Below are 27,654 nucleotides of genomic sequence, written 5' to 3' on the forward strand. Positions count from 1 at the left end.
TTGGCCATGCGCTGTGATTTTGTGTCTACCTAAAATAAAATTTCCGCATACAAGAACTCTTCTTGTAACTTAAGAAACATACAACCCCAATTACAATGAAGTTGGGACGTTGTGTTAAACATAAATAAAAACAGAATACAATGATTTGCAAATCATGTTCAACTTATATTTAATTGACTACACTACAAAGACAAGATATTTAATGTTCAAACTGATAAACTTTATTGTTTTCAGCTAATAATCATTAACTTAGAAATTTATGGCTGCAACATGTTCCAAAAAAGCTGGGACAGGTGGAAAACAAGACTGAGATAGTTGAGGAATGCTCATCAAACAGCTGTTTGGAACATCCCACAGGTGAACAGGCTCATTGGGAACAGGTGGGTGACATGATTGGGTATAAAAGGAGCTTCCCTGAATTGCTCAGTCATTCACAAGCAAAGATGGGGGGAGGTTCACCTCTTTGTGAAAAAGTGCGTGAGAAAATAGTCGAACAGTTAAAGGACAATGTTCCTCAACGTACAATTGCAAGGAATTTAGGGATTTCATCATCTACGGTCCATAATATCATTAAAAGGTTCAGAGAATCTGGAGAAATCACTGCATGTTAGCGGCAAGGCCGAAAACCAACACCGAATGCCCGTGACCTTTGATCCCTCAGGCGGCACTGCATCAAAAACCGACATCAATGTGTAAAGGATATCACCACACGGGCTCAGGAACACTTCAGAAAAGCAATGTCAGTAAATACAGTTTGGCACTACATCCGTAAGTCCAACTTGAAACTCTTCTATGCAAAGCAAAAAACATTTATCAACAACACCCAGAAACGCCGCCAGCTTCTCTGGGCCCGAGCTCATCTGAGATGGACTGATAAAAAGTGGAAAAGTGTTCTGTGGTCCGACGAGTCCACATTTCAAATTGTTTTTGGAAATTGTGGACGTCGTGTCATCCGGGCCAAAGAGGCAAAGAACCATCCGGACTGTTATGGACGGAAAGTTCAAAAGCCAGCATCTGTGATGGTATGGGGCTGTGTTAGTGCCAATGGCATGGGTAACTTACACATCTGTGAAGGCACCATTAATGCTGAAAGGTACATACATGTTTTGGAGAAACATATGCTGACATCCAAGCAACATCTTTTTCATGGCCACCCCTGCTTATTTCAGCAAGACAATGCCAAACCACACTCTGCACATGTTACAACAGCGTGGCTTCGTAGTACAATAGTGCATCACGCAAGAATGGGAAATAATTCCACCTACAAAGATTCAACAATTAGTGTCCTCAGTTCCCAAACGTTTATTGAATGTTGTTAAAAGAAAAGTGATATCACACAGTGGTAAACATGACCCTTTCCCAGCTTTTTGGGAACGTGTTGCAGCCATAAAATTCTAAGTTAATGATTATTTGCTAAAACAATAAAGTTGATCAGTTTGAACATTAAATATCTTGTCTTTGTCGTGTATTCAATTAAATATCAGTCAAACGTGATTTGCAAATCATTGTATTCTGTTTTTATTTATGTTTAACACAACGTCCCAACTTCATTGGAATTGGGTTGTACAAGAGACTGACTTGAGTGTGCACATTCAAAAGGAGCAGGGAACAAAAACCCATCCGCCACGTATGTACAGCACTGAAGGTAAGGAGGAAACAGATGTCAGCATGGCTGATAAATGTGGATGAATCCACCCATCAAAGTTCAATACAAACAAATTACACATAATTACTGTATATAATTAATCATCTGTGCCTGGTGAGCCTTTTGGGCTGTTTCTCGTGTGTAAACATCCATCCTTTTTAAACACCGCTCATCCTGGTTAGGGTCGCGGGTCGCTGGAGCCTAACCCAGCTGACTTCGGGCGAAAGGTGGACTACACCCTGAACTGGTCGCCAGACAGTCGCAGGGCACATATAGACAATGACAACCATTCACACCCTCACTGAGTTGAAAATATATTTCCGGGTTTTAAGCGAGCCGGGCAGCCGCGACACACACATAAATAGTATATCCATGCATCCATTTTCTGAGCCACTTCTCCTCACTAGGGTCGCGGGCGTGCTGGAGTCTATCCCAGCTATCATCGGGCAGGAGGCAGGGTACACCCTGAACTGGTTGCCAGCCAATCGCAGGGCACATTAAAACAAACAACCATTCGCACTCACATTCACACCTACGGGCAATTTAGAGTAGTCAATTAACCTACCATGCATGTTTTTGGGATGTGGGAGGAAACCGGAGTGCACGGAGAAAACCCACGCAGGCACGGGGAGAACATGCAAACTTCACACGGGCGGGGCCGGGGATTGAACCCTGGTCCTCAGAACTGTGAGGCAGATGCTCTAACCAGTCGGTCACCATGCCGATAAATAGTATATTGAGCATCAAATCTTGTGTTTAATTGAATACACTACAAAGACAAGATATTAATGTTCAAACTAATAAACTTTATTGTTTTTAGCAAATAATCATTAACTTATAATTTTATGGCTGCAACACGTTGAAGAAAGCAGGGACAGGTGGCAAAAAAGACTGAGAAAGTTGAGGAATGCTCATCAAACACCTGTTTGGAACATCCCACGGGTGAACAGGCTAATTGGGAACAGGTAGGTGCCATGATTGGGTATAAAAAGAGCTTCCCTGAATTGCTCAGTCATTCACAAGCAAAGATAGGACGAGGTTCACCTCTTTGTGAAAAAGTGCGTGAGAAAATCGTCAAACAGTTTAAGAATCGGAATCAGAATCAGAATCAGAATCATCTTTATTTGCCAAGTTTTGTCCAAAAAACACACAAGGAATTTGTCTCCGAAAACCAACACCGAATGCCCGTGACCTTCGATCCCTCAGGCGGCACTGCATCAAACACCAACATCAATGTGTAAAGGATATCACCACATGGGCTCAGGAACACTTCAGAAAACCAATATCAGTTAATACAGTTCGGCGCTACATCCGTAAGTGCAACTTGAAACTCTCCATTTATCAACAACACCCAGAAACGGCGCCGGCTTCTCTGGGCCCGAGCTCATCTTAGATGGACTGATGCAAAGTGGAAAAGTGTTCTGTGGTCCGACGAGTCCACATTTCAAATTGTTTTGGGAAATTGTGGACGTCGTGTCCTTCCTGACCAAAGAGGAAAAGAACCATCCGGACTGTTATGGACACAAAGTTCAAAAGCCAGCATCTGTGATGGTATGGGGCTGTGTTAGTGTCAATGGCATGGGTAACTTACACATCTGTGAAGGCACCATTAATACTGAAAGGTACATACAGGCCATCCAAGCAACGTCTTTTACATGGACACCCCTTATTTCAGCAAGACAATGCCAAGCCACATTCTGCACGGATAACAACAGCGTGGCTTCGTAGTAAAAGAGTGCGGGTACTAGACTGGCCTGCCTGCCATCCAGACCTGACTCCCATTGAAAATGTGTGGCGCATTATGAAGCGTAAAATACGACAACGGAGACCCCAGACTGTTGCACAGTTGAAGCTGTACATTAAGCAAGAAAGAATTGGAAAGAATTGCAACTACAAAGCTTCAACATTTAGTGTCGTCAGTTCCCAAACCTTTATTGAATGTTGTTCAAAGAAAAGGTGATGTAACACAGTGGTAAACATGACCCTGTCCCAGCTTTTTTGGAACGTGTTGCAGCCATAAAATTCTAAGTTAATTATTATTTCCTAAAAACAATAAAGACGATCAGTTTGAACAATAAATATATTGTCTTTGTTGTGTGTTCAATTAAATAAAGGTTGAACATGATTTACAAATCATTGTATTCTGTTTTTATTTATGTTTAACACGTCCCAACTTCGTTGGAATTGGGGTTGTAGTAATCTGTCTGTTTATTGTTCAATAAATGTTATAAAGTACTGAGTGTACAGGATCCACCACTTATGTCTGATGAATCTACTCAGACAGAGCTGTGCATGTGCGATCTCTCTGTACAGTGGCAAGCTGATGTACACTGGTCAATCAAGGACCACAACTGCTCGGTTGAACGTGATATCGTCTTTGATGCAGATGATGACGGTAATTCAGAAGATATATTTTTTTGCCTGATGACTCTAGTGAACACAGTGAGCGGCAGTCGGTTTTCCATGCACTAGCCATAAAGACATCACCACCCGTCATCTTCATTCTCATATCCATTTTCATTGCTGGTTTATTCTTCTTTCTCCTCATGTCTTTGACCATCGCTGCCACCGGCAGCTACTTGTAGCTACTGATAAAAACACCAGTGAAACTTGGCGCAACCCCTTTTGACGTCACTATCCAGAATGAACTGGGACACAAATAACAATGGCGACCTACTGTATGTTGAACTATCCATCCATCCATTTTCTGAGCCGCTTCTCCTCACTAGGGTCGCAGGCGTGCTGGAGCCTATCCCAGCTATCATCGGGCAGGAGGCAGGGTACACCCTGAACTGGTTGCCAGCCAATCGCAGGGCACATACAAACAAACAACCATTCGCACACCTACGGGCAATTTAGAGTCTCCAATTCATGCATGTTTTTGGGATGTGGGAAACCGGAGTGCCCGGAGAAAACCCACGCAGGCACTGGGAGACCATGCAAACTCCACACAGGCGGGGCTGGGGATTGAACCCCGCTCCTCAGAACTGTGAGGCTGACGCTCTAACCAGTCGTCCACCGTGCCCCCATGTTGAACTAAGGTTTAATAAAAATATATACATCTGGAAATGATTTTCGAAGGTTTTATTTTATTTTTATGATGCTTCAATCACAAGAGATCATAATAAACCAAATGTCATTACACTTGGGGTTCCTTTTAAGATGTTAAAAATGGTTATGTGTCACCAGGCTCAAAATAGATTGATTGCACAACTCCCAAGTCAACTCTCCAGGCCCCCTAGCTGCTTCATTGCTCATTCTGATGGCACTACAATAAAGTCCCTGAGTCTGTTTGTATTTTTGTCTCTGTGACAGCAATCTGTCATTGAAGGAGCTTGTCTCCTGTCAGAACATAGTGTGCATTTATTTGAAATCCCCCTAAAAATCGCAAGGCAAACCATGTCCTGTAACAGAATGTGTTCGACCGGTGAGGATTCACTGTCCTCTTTGCAGTTTCCAAGAAAATCATTGCAAGAAAGAATCAAACTCACACCGACACCCTCAACCACCCACACTCACACACACGTTTCTGTCATTGGTGCACTTTTGGTTTGCTAACTGTCCCTGCTGGGTGTGGTTTTTCAATCTGACCTGTTTTAGTCATTATAGGCTCCCCCAGCAGGCACTGAAAACATCTTTATTCAAAACATCAACCTGCTGTCACTGTTAGGTGACAGTAAGAGGATTTGTGTGCGCTTTGGCGTCGTCCATGTGGAAATTTCCCATTAAAATTTTATCTCATTCGAATATGAGTGAGAGAGAACATGTGAGGGCACCTCAGAGAAAGAATGCATGAGAAACTCAGAGCCTCTAGGGTCTTGCCAAAAGTCAAAAATCAACAAGCACTTCTAGGAGATACGATTTAATACAATTGACTGGAAAAGGTATAAAGAATTATCTTGCAGCCCAGTGACTCATTGTCTGTGTGTACTGACTGTACGGTCTAAAATGTTGCTTCACGGTGACATGGCCTGATGAAAAGAAAGTAGTTCACTTATTTGCACACCGATCACACAGCATCTTGATGCTGAGTTTTGTCAAAGAAAAAGGAAATAATGGAAGTCTCAGAAAATGCTACACTGCCAATGTCCCACCTAAGCAAAGCAACCAATCTACTTCTTGGTGCTTCGGTTCATGTGAGGCTACATCAGCCAATCTACAAAGATGCCTCTTCATGTGTGAGTATGCTGGATTTTGGATTTGGCCTGAGAGAGTGCGGAAGTTAGGCACAGAAATAAACGTTGAGTCGTCATGATCATTAGTCAGTGTGGAGTTGATGCTCATTTTGTAAACTTGTAAAGATATGTCAATATTTATATTAAAGTAGAAGATGGAGAGTGAAGCAAAGGCCTTTCAACTGCACACGACCGTCCCACTTTCAGACACTGGACTCACTTTTTCCCCCTGGTGTTTGCTCGTGCAATTCACTCTGTCATCCTGCAGTGCCGTTGATGCCCATCAGGGGGCAGGCAAGGCTCTGAAATGCAGTCTGTGACAGATGACGAGTGATTGGAGTTTGCACAGCAGGTGGCGCCAAGTGTAAACGTATCCCGATTGACACCCACCCAGCAATGTTGAGAGTCACAGGCTGATTTAAGGTCAGTGACGTCGAGCCCCCTGGTTTGATCACCAGTCAATCGCAGGACAGACAGACATATTACAGACATTTACACGTTCACGCAACCGACTTTAAACGTTTTGGGACTGTAACACAAAGGGCAAGCGAGCTATGTAAGTGAATCTAGAACGTTCTTGTTGAAAGGCAACAGTGTTATCAATGTCCGGCGGTCCTGCCCAACTCCAGTTTAAAGTAACTTCACATTTTGGTTTGTTTGGGCACACAGGGATGCAATTTATCTCTTTCATTATTTTTCTTCCATTCCTCAAAATTCATTTCTGTTGGATTTTAGTGCTACTCTTTATCGTCTTCATTCTCTCTGTAGCTTTTGTTAGCTGGGTAATCATATTTCCCTCCATTGCATCAAAGACAAGTCAGAGACTATCTGAACTCTCTTCTTTTATCAGCAGCCCTTCCTCTCCTCCTATTGTCGTTTTTTCTCTCTCTGTATGACTCTAATGCACACTCACTTATGCAGATGTCCAGCCTTGCTAGACTAAATGCGATAGGATTTTTCTTTTTAATTTTGATGCCCCCCACCCCAGCACAACATCTATCTGTCAATGTGACCTTCCTGGTGTGACCTTCTGGGTGAGTCATATGAAGATATCTTTTTGGCAGAACATGCAATTTCCAGCCCAGTTCCTCATATTTATATTTCACAGACAACCTCTGAATTCATCCTTATTTGTCCATTCTGTTAAGATGCACTGACGTTCATTTGGAAGGCTCTCATGTGTAGAAAAGTTTTTTTTTTTTTTTTGTTATGCACAATGGTCAAGTTCTTGTCAGCATCATTAATGTTAATGGTTTCCAGAACCTGTCAATTCAGACATTTGAAAAGTGATGGACTCGCAGGACTGCATCATAAAGTTACTGTCTTAGACATTCCGAGGCACGGAAGAAAGGAAAGAGGATTAAGAGAGAAAATTTCCAGACAAACAGGCATTGATCTCTTGGTAGAGACATGCAAACAGAGAAGGAGGGTTTTGTCTCAGCTCTGAGTCAACACTTCAAACTTCCTGTTACTATTGCTTCGCTGGCCTAATGACAGACTAAGATTGCACATTGACTTGTGCATTTTCCACTGTTTTACATGCTGGTGAGCACAGTTAGCATGCAATTCAAGATCAGGACGTGATAGTATTTGCATTGTGCATGCTCAATTGGAAATTACCATGTTCTGCATTGAAAAAAATGGCTTCAGCGGTGACTGTGCATTAGGAACAAGTGGAAATAGTGCCCCACCAATTCTAGCTGTCGGTGCTGTTTTTCCTTCTCTCCACACTTGTGGTTAGCCATGTGCTTTTGTGGGTTTACTCCTCTACTGTTTAGGGAGTCATTTCTTCAGTGGGTGTCTGTCTGACTTTTGAGTTTGCCTTTCGAACATGATGGTGGGCATGATTGCGTCAACCATTTTTTTTCATTGGCCAATGGGGAAGTTATGATTGAAATTTGACAAGAGCATCAAGTCACCGCGCAAATATGTGACAACATCAGGAAAACGGGTCAAAGCAATTCTGTTGATCTGTGTTGTGCCCAGGTTAGAAAATGTTATAATGAATTATGATGGATATATCGAATCATCGAAACAGTCCTGTGTTCTTCCATCACAGTCTGGTTTGGTGCTGCTACAAAAAAGGACAAACTCCGACTGCAACGGACAATCAAAACTGCTGAATGGATTGTCGGTACCCACCTACCCACCACTGCACGCTGCCAGAACTAAGACAAGGGCGTGCAAAATCCTCTCGGACCGTCTGCACCCCGGTCACCAGCTCTTCCAGCTCCTTCCCTCAGGTAGGCGCTACCGATCAACGCAAACTAGCACTAGTAGACATTCCAACAGCTTCTTCCCTCTTGCGATCAACTTCTTAAACACCTAACCTATAATTCCATTACAACAAGCTGGCAATTTTTTGACTTGAGTTCGTTGTCACATTTCTGTGGGGCCAATTATGTATTACTCGTGCACTCACTGTAGTTCTCTCGCCATGCTGCACTATTTGCATATACTGGCCACTCATGCCAGAGTAGCATCTGCTCCATTTGCACACTGATTGAGGAGTATCTGTAACATTTGCACAACCAACATTGTCCCAGATGATCGCACTACTCGTCACTTTAAACCGCATACACTCCTTGAAGTCTCGGCGCCCTTTGCACAATGGTCATTGCACCGGACTATTGCAATATTAGTCGTTCGAACTGCTCTAAGTGCTAGAGGACTCTGCATCTTTTTGCACAATTGTTTTTTGTCAATGTCTTTATGTCCCCAAAGTGTTCTGTAAATTGACTGTCTGTTGTACTAGAGCGGCTCCAACTACCGGAGACAAATTCCTTGTGTGTTTTGGACATACTTGGCAAAAAAGATGATTCTGATTCTGATTCTGATTCTGATTGTTATATAGGCTACTTCTAACTGTAGAGTTGAAACCAGTAAGAAATAGTACTGTAGTTTTTTTTGGTATGTTGTCAACTTAATTGTTTGCTTCCATTTTTTTCTAAATGGTTTGTCTGCTTCATGAAATTATACAAAGAGAGCTTTTCTCCACAGCTGACCTTTAGATGAGGCACTCAACAATTTGTCTCTCACGTAGTACAGTACAATAAGGGTGAAAGAAGAAAAAGTCATTCATTACAAATGCATCATCTGGTGTCATTAACCACTGTCATCTTGGTGACAGCCACCCCAAAGAGAAAGTTATACAGTGTAACTTTGTTTGTCGCCAAGAGGGCCTCAAGAGATATGACTGCTCCCCATTGTCCTTTGTGACTGTCAGGAGCAGCCACACAGCACTGTGTTGTAATCACCTCGCAGTCCATTACAATGATGTAGCGTCCATATGTTATAGTGGTGACATAATCAAGAATGATGACAGTAGGGCATTGCACAGATAGATGAGAGCTAGAGTGTTGAAAATGTCCTTTGTTGATTAATTTTCCCACTATCACAAAAGTATAGAATTGTCTTGCGATATGACAATTCATGATGAGGTCCTCTTGAGTCCGGTACACATGTACTGATAATAAGCCCGATTTTTAGCTGGATTCCCTCCTTCCGATTAAAGTCAGTCATTATCAAATGCCTGTAAAATATTATCCTGAGCAATTATCCTGTGCTGTGGGTTCTGTTATGAGTGATTTCTCCTCCCCAGTCTGCTCTGCAAGTGGTAAGGGTCAACAATCTAAAATATTAAACATGTTTAATATTTACAAAAAAAATTTTAAGTGCGTGATTGGGCCGAACCACGGACTCCGTGATTGTGATGTGAAACGAATGATTAGCCAATTAGGACTTTGGGCCTGTTCTGAACACAAATAAAGAAGAAACTTCGGTTGAGAAGTTTGTACAACGTGTCTCAAAATTCATTCGTCACAACAAAAAGGAAAAGGAGCGTTTGCAGCCTCAATGTAGTTACTAGATAAGCTAACAGTAAGCCTATCTTCTTTTATGTCTTCTTCTTCTACTACTGTTTCTTCTCTGTATTTTCTGGCAGTCTGCATAGAAAGATAGATACTTATTTTCCATTTAATGTGATATTTTCCACTAAGTATTGTTTTTTTCCCCACGTAACATGAATGTACTGCAGTGCCGCACACGTTCAGAGAGGGACGGCTTTCTTAGACATTCCTTGAGAGAAAACGGCTCTGAAAAAAAACTGATCACTGAAGATATTTTTCTTAAGCTGGAAAGTGATTTGGTCAATTCCTATGATGCTTGAACCCAAGGAGAGTAAAATAATTAATAATAAATGCGTTTTTGGTTTTTATTTATTTATTATTTGGGTTTTTTTTTGGGGGGGGGGGGGGGGGGGTTTTGCTGATAGAATCTGATAGGCTGAGCTGTGCTATCTGCTGACTGGACCCCACCTCAGATGTCTCAAGGTACATTCAGGACCCTGTGGCCACCTATTTCCCAGGAGGGTGGTAGGACAAATAAGGGATTTCCCATTTTTTAATTGGAGGACTTTGTTGATTTGTTACTTCACCTGATCGATCTCAGATGGTTTTATTTTTTTCTTTTGGGTTAGGCTTGATACCATATACAGTGGAACCTCAATTTAATGGACTAATAGGGGAGACTAATACAGGCGATTGTCCGTTATATTGAAGCACTTTTTTTGTGGTCATATGCACCCATATTACTGTACATTCCAAAATTATTGTTTTGTACTTTTTTCGTGGCCTAAAACTTCCAGTACAGTACAAAGTTATTGTAAATAAATATAAAAAAGCTTGAAAATGTTTGAAAACTTTAACATTTTATCTAAACTTACCACGCTGGTAGGATTGGTCGGTGGCGACAATCAGTTGTTGTTGTAGGTGAGTCAAGGTGGGCCGCTTTCATGAGTCGTGAGGAATTAGTGTGCTTCCTATTTCTAAATCCGTTGCCATAGAGGAACGGCTTGACAAAAAAACTGTTACTGTACCAAAAACACAGTAGCATGTTCCAGACTCCAGAGCAGCATTGTGTGTCGTATTCATCTTAAACACTGCATCCATGTGTGCTCTCTCTGCGCAGAGCTCTATGCGACAATAGATAAAACCTCTGCCGTCATAGCCGCCACGTCAGTGCATTGTTGAATGTCGCCAATTCAACATGGTTGCCACGTAGGCATGGGCATGTCTGTTGGCTGGATCTAGTCCTAATGTATATCTGTAAACCCAGAAATACTGTATGTGTGTCCTCTTCTCTGCCTATATTGCACCACATCACCAGTAAACAACAGCGGCCAATGCTGGAACAAACAAAACTTTTTCAACGGCAGTTTAAGTGACGACTCGAAACAATTTTTGGCCACATGTACTTTCCGTTACTTTTGATATCCGTTAAATCTGAGGTTCCACTGTACTAAGAAACTAAATCTTGAGTAAAACTGAGTGTATTAAACTGAAAGCTATTGTTTTTGGGACAATTTTATGGATCAGGTCGATCAGTAACACTTGTTTTCAGGGTTAAATTTGGAAATACACTTACTTTTCTACAAATACATTTGTCAGTGTCTACTTTTGTGGTTGGAGGTATCTTTTCTCTCCAAGCAGATTTACCATTGCCAATCTCCTCTCGAATCTAAACTAAATGAACCCTAAATGCACGTGTCTCACTCACCACACTGTAAAACATGTTTGCTCAGTGTAAGAAAAAAATTACTTTCTCCACAGATATTTGTAGCTTTATTTCTACTCAGCAATAGAATATAATTTTATTATTCTGCCTATTAATACTGTATACCTATGATTAAAAACAAAACATCTGCCTCACAGTTCTAAAGACTGGGGTTTCCAATACCGGCCCCACCTGTGTGGCGTTTGCATGTTCTCCCCGTGCTTGCATGGGTTTTCTCTGGGTACTCCGGTTTCCTCCCACATCCCAAAAACATGCACGGTAGGTTAATTGATGACCCTGAACTCCTCTGCTTGGGTGTGCATTCATATCATGATCATAACGTAATGTTTAGCTTCTCATCTTTACAGTACTGTAATAAAGTAGAGAGAATTGTTGCCATGGACATATGCTGTATTTCACAATGTGAGTGTGAATGCTTCTTTGTTTATATGTGCCCTGCGATTGGCTGGCAACCAGTTCAGGGTGTACCCTGCCTCCTGTCCGCAGTTAGCTGGGATAGGCTCCAGCATACCCACGACTCGAATGAGGATAAGCGGTGTAGATAATGGATGGATGGATGTATACGTTGCTGTTATCAATCGATAAACAAAGATATATTTGTAATTAATAAATAGCAATTTTTGGACAAATCAAATGAAATTGGAAACTTTCCTCTGGCACCCCTGATGATCTCACATGGCCCACTAGTGTGCCACGGCACCCTGGTTGGGAATCACTGGTTTATACTACAGATGTTAAAATACAACCAATTTTGCAATTAGCATGAAGTTTTGGTGGGTGATTGGCATTACAGTCAAAACAGATTCATCATGCATGATGACCAGTCATACAAGTCCCCTCCAAAAGTATTGGAAGGGCAAGGTCAATTCCTTTGTTTTTGTCGAATACTGATTTGGGTTTCAGATCAAAAGATGTATATGAGCCAAAAGTTCAGAAATCCAGCTTTTATTTCATGGTATTTACATCACATATGTGTTAAACAACTCAGGACAGACCACGTTTTGTTTGAACCACCCACTTTTCAAGTAAGCAAAGGTATTGGAACATGTAACTGATGGGTGTTTCGAGTTGCTCAGGTGTTGCCTTTTCAATTGATTTATTAAACGTTCGACAGTGCTTGTTTTTGGCTTTGGGTTTCACCTGTGAAAACTGCATTTGCTGTTAAGCAAACATGAGGACCAGAGAGCTGTCTGCCAGAAAAGCAAACCATTTTGAACCTGAGAAAAGAGGGAAAATCGATCAGAGCTATTGCAAAACCATTGGGCAGAGTCAATACAACACATTGAGATGTTGATACCATGAAATGAAAGCTGGAATTATGGACTTTTGTGTCATATTCAACTTTTGATCTGAAACCCAAATGTCTTCAGTATCCAACAAAAACTAAGGAATTTTTATGTATATATATATATATATATATATATATATAAAATTGAAGCATTAAACATTCTAATTGGTGTTGGGATAAAGGACCTCCTGAAGCGTTCAGTCTGCAAGCGTATTGAGATGAGCTGCCCCAAACTGAATACTTCAGTATATCCTTGCCTTGTGGTACATGCTGCATCTCACAGATCAATTCTGGTATGTCAAAGTTCGGGTTTGGAAGACGGGAATTTTGATTGTCAGTGGAGTTATTGTTTTCGCATACACCACACACTATTACAGCAGTAAGGACACACATGGTGTTTTTTTTTTTTTCATGTCATGGTCTCTCACATTGATGGCCTTTTCCCTGTCAACAGTCTACTTTTTGGAATCGTTAATCCAGTCATTTATAATGGCAGGAGGTAATTTATCTTCATCATTTGAGTCACTTTGGCATCATTGCAACCAGGAAATAGTCTGCTAAGCAACTCCTTGCAGGCTGACATTCTATTTATACTGTATTTGCTCATTATATCGTTGCCAAAACAACAACTCAAATTAAAAAAAATAATAATTTATTATACTCAGGGGAAAATTCAACTCGCTCTGTGATGTATACTTTTTGTTGCACACCACACACAGAACCAGGTCACACACGTGCAAGCATGCTTGCATGATTCAGACTGAAAGAGGTGCCTAAAGAGTGCTGCACCACTTCAACTCCAGAGTGCTGCACCACTTCAACTCCAACAATTAGTTGCCATTCTTTTACATTTATGCCCACAGTTTGACTCGAACCTATGTCCTCTGACTCCAAAGCCCAAGTCCTTACAAGACTGAGTAACTGTCACCCTTCAATACTCAGTTTCACAATCATACGGTAGTCATCGCTCATCACTCTGCTGACAACAATTACAGTTCTTCCCGTGGACACTGTCAACTAGATTTCTACTTGAAAGAACTTGAAGTGACATAGCAGCAAATATGTATGCTATTTTTTGCACTATGCACTGTGACTGCACATCATATTTTTACATGAAACTTTAACTACGTCGGTCCATGTGGCCACGTTTCAAAAGGCACATGCATGCCAGCCGCAATTACGTAACTAAGGTTTGTGTGAGAACTGCAGCAGGTCTTAGATGGAATCTTCCAGAGCTTTGGAGTTCCTGCTTGAAAATCACAAAATGACCTTTTGGTAAGAGCCAAAAAGTGGTTGGTGATGCTTGATGATCATGAATTAATTTTTTTCTGCATGAACTTAGAGAGCATGAATGACAGCTCCTGCCTGCTTGATGCTGCCAAGGATCCCTGCATTAGACATGCTTTCATTCAGTTAGTTGCCGTTATAGGGCAGAAAATAGGCCATTTCAGTGTCAACTCGCACATCTTTGTGACCCTTCAGCATTCCAGGAAAAACAGAGGAAGAAGACATCATACCGCTTGTGAATTTATGGGGGGAACAAGCTCAAATTCTAGCACAACTTTCAAAGTCAATGACCCATAACCTCCACTACTAACATACAAAAACAGCAGTTTATTGTGACGGGCATGTAAAACACCTTGGCATGTACTCTACTTATTACTACGCCAACAAACACACTTTCGGATTCATAAGACCTTCCCCTCACACATATATACCCCCAACACACACAGACGCACACAGACACACACACGCACACACATACTGAAGCGGAAGAGAGAAGAGGTGAGGAGTGGGCCGCTTTGGCAAAGAGAGCAGCAGCTGTGAAAATAGGCGTTCAGTGATGTCAGAGCAGCATGGGGACTCTGGGCAGCAAGGCTACTTTGAAGTATTTAACAGCAGTCCTGAGCGAGTGAGTCACTCGCAAATAAGTGGAATGCCAGCATGACGAGCGTGCCGGTCCAGAGAGGGAAAAAAGATGGAGAAAAATAGACGGGGAGTTTTCTAGGTAAATTCCTAACATTGTGAACCACAGTTTGGCCTCCAGACATTGGCCGCAGGTGCTGAGTTACAGTCCTCTTTGCCATTGCTACCCTCCCTATGTAGGAAAAACTCTGTGTGTTTGTGGAAGAGGTATTCAGTTGGAATAGGTGTCATTATTGTAGCTTCTTTTATTTGATGCTATACCAAAATTCACAAAATTGGAATAAAAAGACGATAACAGTTCTTGAGCACAATCTCACTCTGACCCCATGCAAACAAGTCGCTGCTCGCAATCCATTAGATGATATTTATGAGTGTAGGTTTATTCCTGGCTTAGGTTTCTAAAGTGGCCGAGACAGGTCACAGTTGCTAACGTCACAACAAACGCAAAAGCCACAACACAGCAACATTTACCTTGAACGGAAGTGACCACTGAGACCCCCTCAGACTATATAATTTGTCAGGGCTACCGAGGATTCCTATTGCCAATGGACCAAGTGACTCAGTCGGGAAGTTGCAGTTTTTATGAACCAAGTTGTAATATTTATGATCCATTCATAATTTTCATCATAGGGGTCTTTTAGCCGTGCTTTGTCTGGTGCCTCACCTAGGACCTGTTTGACATGGGTGACCCGACCAGGGGCGTGAAGCCCCAGACAACTTAGCTCCTCGGATCATTGGGACACACAAACCCCTCCACCACGATAAGGTGACGGCTTCCAGGTTTTATCAGGTTTGCGTGATAATTTCAGTTGGAAATGAACATAATGGTGGCACGGTGGACAACTGGTTAGAGCATCTGCCTCACAGTTCTGAGGACCGGGTGTTCCAATCCCGGCCCCGCCTGTGTGGAGTTTGCATGTTCTCCCCGGGCACTCCGGTTTCCTCCCACATCCCAAAATCATGCAGGGTACGTTAATTGAAGACTCTAAATTGCCCGTAGGTGTGAATGTGTGTGCGAATGGTTGTTTGTTTATGTGTGCCCTCCGATTGGCTGGCAACCAGTTCAGGTGTACCCCGCCCCCCCCCCCCCCCCCCCCTGCCCGAAGATAGCTGGGACAGGCTCCAGCACCCCCGCGACACTTGTGAGGATAAGCGGCTCAGAAAATGGATGGATGGATGAACAGAATGTCCCTTTTCAAGCTGTTCTAGTTGGTGTTTTCCAGCAGGCATTTGAGACGGTTGGATTTAATATTATTATGTGACATTTAAATGCGCTTTGGTCGGAGTAGATCGCTCATCTTCCCCAATTTAAATATGGAAAACAGCTTGGCTCTGATTATTCCATATCACAGTATCTGATAGTGGAGACGCTTGGGGTGGCCAAGCATTCATAGCGACATTACATCCTTTGATGCGACGTTCAGACTCACGTCCCTCGCCACAGTTGGATCACAGGGTTTTAATACACACTGAATATGCATTTGCTTCACTCGCGCCACACCAACATGCTCCTCCCACCTCGGTCCTCTTGAGCAGGTTATCGGTGCACTCACGTCCGGCAAAGGTGTGACGTGAGCGACCACGGCCAGCGCGACAAGTCAACCAGGCTGGTTCCGTTGATTTTTTTCTTTTTCTTTTTAAATTATTATTTTTTTTAACCCCCAGTTCTACTTCCCATTCTCACCCCTCTGCCTCGCGGCCAGTGAAAGGGAGACGCTCTTCCTCATTACTATCATTGTAAAGCACAATACTCTTAAGTGTTAGGTTGTTGGCCCACTCATAGGGAACGTGATTTAAAAGGGGATGTGGATGAAAATTAAAAGATAGGGGAATATTTTGAGGTTATGGTCGTCATCCGCTCCCAATTATTGGAACCAAACCTGCCGCAATGATCGTCACTGGCGATAATGAATGCACAATTTGCTGTTTCATCCACTGTTGCATCATAAATTATGACTATAGTTAAATGACCTATATGGTCTTCGTGCTCCATATTTCGCTAACAAGTTCTCATGTATTTTTTGCTCAAGAAAATGAACCTGGCAGTCATTTCCAATAATATCAATAATTTCTGGAGCATTAGTTAAACAACAAATTGCATTTGGAACACCCCTTTTTCACCCACCCTACCATGGTGTGACGTACAATAGAAGGCCGAAGACCAAATTTCCTGCATAGCTGGTGTGGAAGAAGGAATGTACTCTACTATAAAACGGCAGTAATTAGTTATATTTTATACATCGTCGGTATCGGGTGGAATCCCCCCACCTTGAAGATGACAACTTTAAACAAAAGTGCCAGTGACACGAGCATGTCACTGGCACTCACACACGCATGTCACTGGCGCTCATGCACGCATGTAACTGGTGTTCACTCACGCAAACGTCAGTCACATTCACGTGCACGTCACTGGCGCTCACACGCATTCATTTCACTGACACTCATGCATGCATGTCAATCATGTTCACGCTCACGTTACTGGCGCTCAGGCACACTTCAATAACATTCATGCACGCAGATCAATCACACTCATGTCCACGTTGATTATGCTAACACGCGAATGGTGTCAATCTTAATTTATTTCGGTAGTTCAGTTCAAAAAGTGAAACTCATAGAGGGGGACTGCACACACTCAGACTTAAATACTTAATTTTTTAAATATAAATGTATAATTTTGATTATAGCTCAGAGCAAATAAAAACCTCATTTTGCCCCTCTCTAGAAACTAAAATATAACATGAAAAGAAATAATTTATTAATTCAGGAAATAAAGTGATTTTTAATGTGGAAATTAGGCAGGATTTCGACGAGAGTAAAGTGTGGCTTTAATTCGGGAATCAAGGTTCAAGTGCTTTGAGGAAGACTGGTGAAGAACAGAACCCAAGCTGCTTGAGGTCCAGTGTGAAATATCCACAGTCAGTCATGATTTGGGGAGCAAGCGCAACTAGCGCGCGACAAGCTGTGCGGGGCGCGAAGGACTGGCGCGAGCGCGGCGATCACCGGAGAGCGTGGAACTGGGAGTGGCCCCCAAACCCCGCTGCCGGCCGACCACACCCAGATTTGGAATGACTTCTCCCCGCCGGTCCGGGACGAGGCGTCCCGCCCCCTCTACCGGCAGCGTGGCATGCGCGAAACGGCGCCAGCACTGCCCGGCGACACGCAGGGAACATGGGCTCGATCCCCCCCGGTGTCTCAATATAAAAGGGGCGATATATAAATCAGGGGATCGATCAAAATGAGTCTATAATGTATATATATATGAGAGGTGTGATCAAAATTAATAAATCTATAGGATATAACACAGCGGAAGAAGGCAAGTCGAACCTTGTCGGTATCAATCTGTGTAAATAAGATCCAATCTTTGGTGGCAAGTACTGTAAGAAATGACAGCTTACATTTTTACATACATTTATATGAATAATCAGATTAAAAATTTATTTATATTGAAGAGGAAGAGAGAGACGAGCGGCTCGGTGGATGACTGGTTAGAGCGTCTGCCTCACAGTTCTGAGGACCGGGGTTCAATCCCCGGCCCCGCCTGTGTGGAGTTTGCATGTTCTCCCCGTGCCTGCATGGGTTTTCTCCGGGCATTCCGGTTTCTTCCCACATCCCAAAAACATGGATGGTAGGTTGATTGACAACTCTAAATTGCCCGTAGGTGGGAATGTGAGTGTGAATGGTTGTTTGTTTGTATGTGCCCTGCAATTGGCTGGCAACCAGTTCAGGGTGTACCCCACCTCCTGCCTGATGATACCTGGGATAGGCTCCAGCACGCCCGCGACCCTAGTGAGGAGAAGCGGCTCAGAAAATTGATGGATGGATGGATGGATGGGAAGAGAGAAGGTAGTTAGATTACAACACCCAATTGTCGTTTTTAAATGACTCCTACGAGAGGGCATCTTTTTCCTTGGCCCGTTGCTCCGCCAACCACAGCTCCTTGGGCTTGCCCTCATAGCGGGTACAAAATGTCAGTCTTTGCCTGCTGGCTGTTATGTAGTTGCTATGACCATACGCAGCAAGGCGCTGAAGGCCGCACTTTTGGCACACCGACATCTTACGGCGAGCCCGGGCCACCGACTTCGCTGAGGCCGCCGACTTCGCTGACTCCTATTTGCTGAGCAAAGAGTCGTGTTGGGGATGAGGGCTTCGCCGCTGGACTCCTGCCGCTCCCGAAGCCACTCTTTGGCGCATTTGCCGTCCCGATGTTCGGCAGTGCAGTAAAACTCCCCCATGAAGAAGACGTGCTCCGAGACGAGGGTTCTGGGCCCGCCGCACTGCTTGCAGGACTCGCCTGGTTCTCCTTCAGCCTACAGGTAGCCCGCCTCTGCTGACAGCAGCTCCCGGTCCCGTTCAGCCTGCCTCTTCCTCCTCCAGAGGCACCTGGTGAGGTTGCCGGAGGCTGCAAGTGGAGGCAGAAAAAAAAAATTGGACAATAAATCGTTCCTCCCAATCATGCCCTTCCAGGTCTCACTGTCATTGCCCACGTGAGCATTGAAGTCCCCCAGCAGAACGATGCAGTCCCCAGCGGGAGGGCTCTCCTGCACCCCCTCCAAGGACGACAAAAAGGAGTTGGAGTTGGTTGGACTTGTAACTAGTATAAAGGGGAGAGTTCTACCCTAGAGGGCATGAGAATTTACTTGGAAATCAGCCTGTGTGAAGTTCCATCCATCCATTTTCAACACCGCTTATCCTGGTTAGGGTCGCGGGACGCTTGAGCCTATCCCAGCTGACTTCGGGCGAAAGGCGGACCACACCCTGAACTGGTCGCCAGTCAGTCGCAGGGCACATATAAACACGGACAACCATTCGCACTCACATTCACACCGTCACTGAGTGGGAACTGAACCCACGCTGCAAGCACCAAAGTCAGGCGAGTGTACCACTACACCAACAGTGACCCCTGTCTGAAGTTATGAGTGACAATAAAAAAAGTGTACAGCAGGCGCTGGGAAGCATTTTTAAGCAATAAAAACGGCAAATGTGTATAAAACTCCAACCAAAGCTTTGGGATTCAAACCACTGACTGTAACTAGTATAAAGGGGAGAGTTCTACCCTGGAATGCATGAGAATTTACTTGGAAAGCAGCCTGTGTGAAGTTATGAGTGTGCAGGGACTTCATCTCAGCGTTCAACACCATCATCCCTGTACTTCTTTCCTCCAAGCTTCTCCAGCTCAGCTTCTCACCTGCCATCTGCTAGTGGATTTACAGCTTCCTGATGGGCAGGACACAGCAGGTGAGGCTGGGGGAGGCCACCTCATCCACACGCAGCATCAGCACTGGGGCACCCCAAGGTTGTGTCCTCTCGCCGGTGCTCTTCTCTCTCTACACGAACGACTGCACCTCAACGCACCCGGCTGTCAAACTCCTGAAGTTTGCAGATGACACCACTGTCATTGGCCTCATCAAGGACGGTGACGAGTCTGCATATCGACAGGAAGTGGAGCGGCTGGAGCTGTGGTGCGGACAATCAAAACTGCTTAAAGGATTGTCGGTACCCCCCCTACCCACCCTTGAGGACTTGCACGCTGCCAGAACTAAGACAAGAGCGTGCAAAAGCTCCAGCTCCTTCCCTCAGGTAGACGCTACCGATCAATGCAAACTAGAACTAGCAGTCATTCCAATAGCTTCTTCCCTCTTGCAATCAACTTCTTAAACAGCTAACCTAGAATTCCATTGCAACATGCTGACAATTTTTTGTATTTTTGTCTTGAGTTTGTTGTCACATTTCTGTTGGGCCAATTATATATTACTCATGCACTCACTGTAGTAGTCTCACCACGCTGCACTATTTGCATATCTGTTGTTGACCAATACTAGCCACTCATGCCAGAGTAGCATCTGCTCCATTTGCACACTGATTGAGGAGTATCTGCAACATTTGCACAATCAACATTGTCCAAGATTATCGTACTACTCGCTTGAAGTCTCGGCCCCCTTTGCACAATGGTCATTGCACCGGACTATTGCAATATTACCAGATAACTAGCAACCCTTTATTGCTCAGTGACTGTTTTTCTCAATGTCTTTATGTCTCAAAGGTGTTTTCTGTCAATTGTTGTCGTACAACAAATAAAGATGATTCTGATTATTCCACTGGGTTTGAACTACAAAATAATCTTAAAATGGAAAAGTAACATTCAGAGGCAGTCCAGCTTCCCTTTTGGTCCCGGAGGTGGCTGTGACCCCAAAACTCCAGAACAAGCGGCATCAATATCGCTGCTCCGCCCCCCCCCCCAATAACCCCCCCCCCCAATAACCCCCTCCCCAATACAGACGTTAAGTGAATTACAAGCCAAGAGCATCAAAGCTGAGACAGAGACACCTGGTTTCACACCAGAACGCTAAATTAATTAACTTCCACCACCAGCCAGCCTGAAGAGGGTAACCAACAAAGACTTCTCCTTCCTGCTGTGTTCCATGACACCTGCCCATCTGGGCTGGGACAATGGACGGGGCACTAGCGACACCCACATGTGGCGGAAACTCACTGCAAACCTAGATTAACTAATCACAATCTTCCCTGGATTTGAATGTGATATATTTTGAGAACTTTACATGAACGCCACTAGTGACTGTATTTCTGCAAAATTTGAATGTCTGATGTCAAATCTGTTGTCAACTGCACCGGATGAAATTTTTCACCTCACACAACACAAATGCCACATTGCCTATATTAGTGTTCTCAACAACCACATACAATTGAAACATTCGTTACAGGGATTAAAGAGGATGGACGCGTGACAATGCAAAGCGGGACAATCCAAAGCGGGACAATGGTCTCGTGATCTTAAATCCAATAATTAATATTTTATTCCACTGGGTTTAAACCACAAAATAATCCTAAAATGGAAAAGTAACATTCAGGGGCGGTCCAGCTTCCCTTTTGTCCCAGAGGTGTTGGGAAAGGAGGGGGGGGACCACCTCTTTTGCGCCTGGCCATAAAAAGGACTGAGCTACCCACGAGCTCTGCTCTTGTCTCGTCCGACCAACTTGCCGAAGACAGGCCCAACCTGGGCTCCCCCACCTCGCACCACGAGGCTGGGAGGACACATCGGACCCTTCCCCACTCCAAAGCATCCCGCCAGCGCTCCGAGCTACCCCTTTTGGGGGCCTGGGCAAACTACGTGGGGACGGAATCATGCACCACACGTCCGCTCCGAATGTCTTGCGAGCTGAGACACCCGGGCTCGATACTCAGAGGTCTGTTGTCGAACCCAAACACACACAAATGATAACGGTAGTGAATTTTTATCGAAAATTTAATGCAATCTACCAGGGGGAATCGATAGGGAAACAAGGCAGGAAAAAGCAAAACAAAGGACAAGCAAACATTGGTAGGCATGGGCTGAGCTTGTGATGTGAGGGTGGAATGAACGTGTAGTGACAATGCATATAGCTGGAGGTTCCTGTTCTTGTTCATTTAAACCCAAATATGCACTAATCTGTACTTTTAGGAGACTGCAAATTGGATTTACATGTGTGGAACACAATTTAGGCAGGCTGGTCAATCTCCCGAAAGTTTGGCCGGTCTGGTCCGCATGGGGAAACAGGTGGTTTTGGCGGAAAAACAAAAAGAGCAGGAAACGGAGTTCCCAGGCAGGGCGGCCGGAGCGCGAGTATCGCTGTTCGCAAGGTATTCGGAGCGGACGTGCCCTGCCCACTTCCTTCCCAATGGAGTTTGCGCAGGCACCCAAAAGGGTAGCTCGGAGCGCTGACAGGATGCCCTGCGGCGGGCAAGGGTCCGATGAGTTTTCACTACCTCGTGGTGAGAGGTGGGGCTTCCTGGCTGAGCCGGTCTTCGGCAAGTTCGCTCGACAAAGGGGGCTCCGGCCTTTATGCCCAGCCAAATAAGGGTGACCCCCCCCCCCACACACACCCCCTCCCCCACCCTGGCCCCTTTCGGGGGCCAACAGATAGACCGCCTCTTCATGTTACTTTTCCATCCGAGGATTATTTTGTGGTTTAAAACCAGTGGGATAAAATATTACTTGTTGGATTTAAGATGAGACCATTTTCCAGCTTTGCATTGTCACGCACACATCCTCTTTAATCCCTATAATGAATGTTTCAATTGTATGTGGTTATTGAGAACACTGTGATATTTGCAATGTGGCATTTGTGGTGTGTCGGGTGAAACATCTCATCCGGTTCAGTTGACAAACAGATTTGACATCAGACATTCAAATTTGCAGAAATACAATCACTAGTGGCGCTATTGTGATGGTAACCCTGGGAACGTTCATGTAACGTTCTTAAAATATCATACATCATTCAAATTCGGTGCAGATTGTGAATAATTCCTCCGGAATTGCAATAGCTTTCTGCGGCCCGTGGCTGTCGCTAGTGCTCGATCCATTGTCCCAGACAGAAGGAACAAATGTCACTGTTGCTTCATGAGGAGCCACCGAACAGCGGGTTTCTCACCTTCTTGGTCATCAAGCCAGGATCCCAAAAAAATAAGTCTTTGTTGATGAGACTCTTCAGGCTGGCTGGGGGTGAAAGTTAATTAACTTCGCGTCCGAGTGAGAAACAACTGTCAGTGTCTCAGCTATGATGAGCTCCTTCGGACTGGCTGGTAATTCATTTAGCATCCGTGTGCGAAGTTAAATCTCACGTGCTTCTCCTTTGATAAGTAGACAAGGCTTTCCTTAGATGTCTTGTGTACGCAGAGTGGCTCAGAGGGGCAGCCGAGGGAGGTATGCGGAACAGCACGAGACTGGGTGCCATTGGCACAAACACAGCCCCATACCATCACGGATGCTGGCTTTTGAACTTTGCGTCCATAGCAGTCCAGATGGTTCTTTTCCTCTTTGGTCCGGAGAACACGACGTCCACAATTTCCAAAAACAATTTGAAATGTGGACTCGTCGGACCACAGAACACTTTTCCACTTTGCATCAGTCCATCTTAGATGTGGAGCCAAACTGTATTTACTGACATTGCTTTTCTGAAGTGTTCCTGAGCCCATGTGGTGATATCCTTTACACATTAATGTTGGTTTTTGATGCAGTGCCGCCTGAGGGATCAAAGGTCACGGGCATTCAATGTTGGTTTTCGGCCTTGCCGCTTACATGAAGTGATTTCTCCAGATTCTCTGAACCTTTTGATGATATTATTGACCGTAGATGATGTAATCCCTAAATTCCTTGCAATTGTACGTTGAGGAACATTGTCCTTAAACTGTTCGATTATTTTCTCACGCACTTGTTCACATAGAAGTGAACCTCGTCCCATCTTTGCTTCTGAATGACTGAGCAATTCAGGGAAGCTCCTTTTATACCCAATCATGGCACCCACCTGTTCCCAATTAGCCTGTTCACCTGTGGTGAACAGGTGTTTGATGAGCATTGCATTCTTTTTTGCCACCTGTCACAGCTTTTTTGGAACGTGTTGCAGCCATAAAATTCTAAGGTAATGATTATTTGCTAAAAACAATCAAGTTTATCAGTTTGAACATTAAATATATTGTCTTTGTAATGAATTTAATTAAATATTGGTTGAACATGATTTGCAAATCATTGTATTCTGTTTTCATTTATGTTTAACTCAAGGACCCAACTTCATTGGAAGAGATTGAACCCCGGTCCTCAGAACTGTGAGGTAGATACCCTCACCAGTTGGCTACTGTGCCACCACAAAAGATACAGTGTAAAATACAGTGTATTTCAAATCCAAACTACAAGTTTTCCCCTTCAAAGTAATCCCCATGCATTCCAACGCATTTTCCCAGCCTTCTCTGCCATGCCTTCATGCACTCCAGGAAGGACTCTTCCGGGATCCTCCGCGGAGCCCTATCGACACAGCCATCTTGCTGTCATCCACGTCTTCAAAATGGTTGCCCTTGATGACCCCCTTGAACATGGAAAGAGGAAAAAGATCACACAGAATCAGGTCGGGTGAGAAAGGAGGTTGATCCTGCACGGTAATGTTCTTCTTGGCCAGGAACTCTCAGAGGCTCAGGGCATTGTGAGCAGGCGCTCTGTCATTGGTGAAGTAGCCATGTGTTGTCCAGCCAGAACTCTCACCTCGTCTCATGCATTGACCAAGCAAACGCTGCAGGATCTTTTTGTAGTTTTGATTTGAAATGTGTATATCTTTTGTGACACCAGTCTTAGAACCTTTCTGACGCACCTCGTACACTTAAATGGCGGTCAAGAATATTAACGGGTTACTTGAAAAACCTACCTGTACAGTTATTCATTTATTCATTCATTTTCCGTACCGCTTATCCTCACTGGGGTTGCTGCAGCCTATCCCAGCTATCTTCGGGTGAGAGGCTGGTATCCAGCCAATCCCAGGGCACATGCTGTATAAACAAACAACCATTCACCGAGTCTCCAGTTAACCTACCATGCATGTTTTTGGGATGTGGGAGGACACCGGAGTACCCGGGGAAAACCCACGCAGGCACGGGGAGAACATGCAAACTCCATACAGGTGAGGCCGGATTTGAACCCGGGTCCTCACAGCTGTGAGGCAGACTTTATATTTGTATTCCTTTATATAACTCTTTTTGTTATTATAATTGTCTTTCTTTGTTGTTTGTCTGGTTCACATGGTTTCACTTCCTTATATTGAAGTGTGTTGTTTTAATTTTGACTTGAATTTAGGTTACCAAACCATGGTTATACACTATAAGAAATTTGACTCATTTTTAGGCATGCAGAGCCCATGTGATCACAACAACAGGTTGCTAAGGTGCTGACATAGTAGCATGGAGTAAGAGTAAATGTTTCTTAGTTAAAGTCGTTTATTGACACTCAAGTTTAACTTCACTGTAAAACTAAACTCACATAACTAAATAATTACACCTTTTGAATGTTCAAATATATCACAGACTGAGTTTCTTTCTTCGCTTTTGTTAAAAAAAATCGCTAGCTCAAAGCTAACACACAATGAATGAAAAACACCATTGATGAGCTCACAAAAATTTGCATCTAACTCGCGGCACTTATATCGCTAATGATGAATATTGGTACACAAACACTGTATAAACACATACAAACAGGCAATATAACAATTTTCTTCAAACTTGAAAAACAAGTTATTAATAACAATATTTGATTGGAACTTCGACTTTCTTTGTTACTGCAAATGTATATCTCATTACGTGCACCACACTACCCCTCATAGGTCAAGACCTGCACAGTAGTTACTTTATGTAATTGTAACCCATTGGTTAATAATAAATGGGTCAGTTTTTTTCTTAGACCTACTGTTACTGATTATTCTCTGCTTGAGTAATATCACTTAATCAAGCCTTTTCTAACAATCCATACTAAAAATAAGTAAATTATGTATGATTATTGCTGAAATCAGATTGGACTGATATTGGTATCGGCCGAAACGGAAGGCTGCAATATCAGTATCGAATCGGAAGTGAAAAGGTTGCATCGGAACATCCCTAGTAACTTGTATTATATAATGCTTACAGTTCATGTAAGTTTGAGTTCATGACCATAAATCAGAGAAGTGTAAAAGAAGCCTTTTTTTTTTAACCTTTATATCTGCACAGTAATTACAGCTCTACATCCTGTATACATTTGCTAGTGTGTTTTATGTATGGCTAGCGTGTGTGTTTCTGACCTCATGTCTGGATGTTGGAGAGGGGGACTTTCTCTTCCACCCGCAGCTGCTGGGAAAGCTAGCAATTAGGCTCATCAATCAGTCAGGTTAAAATGTCAAAACTGTGCTGCTGAAAACTACATCTTCAGTCATTATTGTTGGGATCAACAAGTGTGGGCCGGGAAAGTACCCTGCAACTCCTGGACTCATAATATACTGTACAGTAACCCACTGCCAATTTGTGAATTACCATCCATCCATCCATCCATCCATTTTCTGAGCCGCTTCTCCTCACTAGGGTCGCGGGCGTGCTGGAGCCTATCCCAGCCATCATCGGGCAGGAGGCGGGGTACACCCTAAACTGGTTGCCAGCCAATCGCAGGGCACATACAAACAAACAAACAACCACCCGCACTCACATTCACACCTACGGGCAATTTAGAGTCTCTAATGAATGCATGTTTTTGGGATGTGGGAGGAAACCGGAGTGCCCAGAGAAAACCCACGCAGGCACAGGGAGAACATGCAAACTCCACACAGGCGGGACCGGGATTGAACCCGGGTCCTCAGAACTGTGAGGCTGAAGCTCTAACCAGTCGTCCACCGTGTGTCACGTACGTGGTTAGGGCGAGGGTGAGTAACGCAAGGCAAGAACATGGTGGACCCAATTGCAGGGAAGCAGGGAGGCAAGGCAGGAGTGCGGGAATCTCAAAATAATAATATTTAATCTTCAAAAAGGGAAAAACTGAACAAAGTGCCACAACAGATACCAAACCAAAGTAACAAAGAAACACTTGAATATCTAAAACTGGAAACAAACTATGACCTGTGAGTAAGACAGGGAAAATGACACCTGACAATGACATACCGCAATGATAAAGACAACTGACGACTATGATATGGCAAAGACATGTGCCAACGACAATTAACCGACAAGAACTGAAAGAAACCAGGGAACTAAATACAAACAGATAGACGAGACAACGAGGAACACCTGGACAAGACACGAGTGGCTGGAGAGAGCTGATTGGTCGACACAAAGTAGACGAGAACAGGTGGACACAACAACTTAATGAGCACACGACAAACATGGAACACAGGAAAACATGGAACAAAACTAAACACAACCCAAACCAAAACACAGACCAAACCAAAACACAGACCATGACACCATGCCGCCCGAATCACCATTCACCTACCAAATTTTTCTGTAAAAGATAACTAAAATTATTTGCTGAACAATGCACCCATTCACTCCTATTAGTGTATTTTTGTGTTACAGTGTTCCTCCACTTCTGTATATCTCAGTTCATCATTCACACACCCGCTATATCACGTTTTGCTAAGCAATTTCTATCCATCCATCCATCCATTTTCTACCGCTTATCCGGGTCGGGTCGCGGGGGCAGTAACTTTAGCAGGGACGCCCATACTTCCCTCTCCCGAGCCACTTCATCCATCTCTTCCGGGGGGATCCCG

The sequence above is a fragment of the Phycodurus eques genome, chromosome 1 (genome assembly GCF_024500275.1).
Source record: "Phycodurus eques isolate BA_2022a chromosome 1, UOR_Pequ_1.1, whole genome shotgun sequence".
In the NCBI taxonomy this organism is placed as follows: domain Eukaryota; kingdom Metazoa; phylum Chordata; class Actinopteri; order Syngnathiformes; family Syngnathidae; genus Phycodurus; species Phycodurus eques.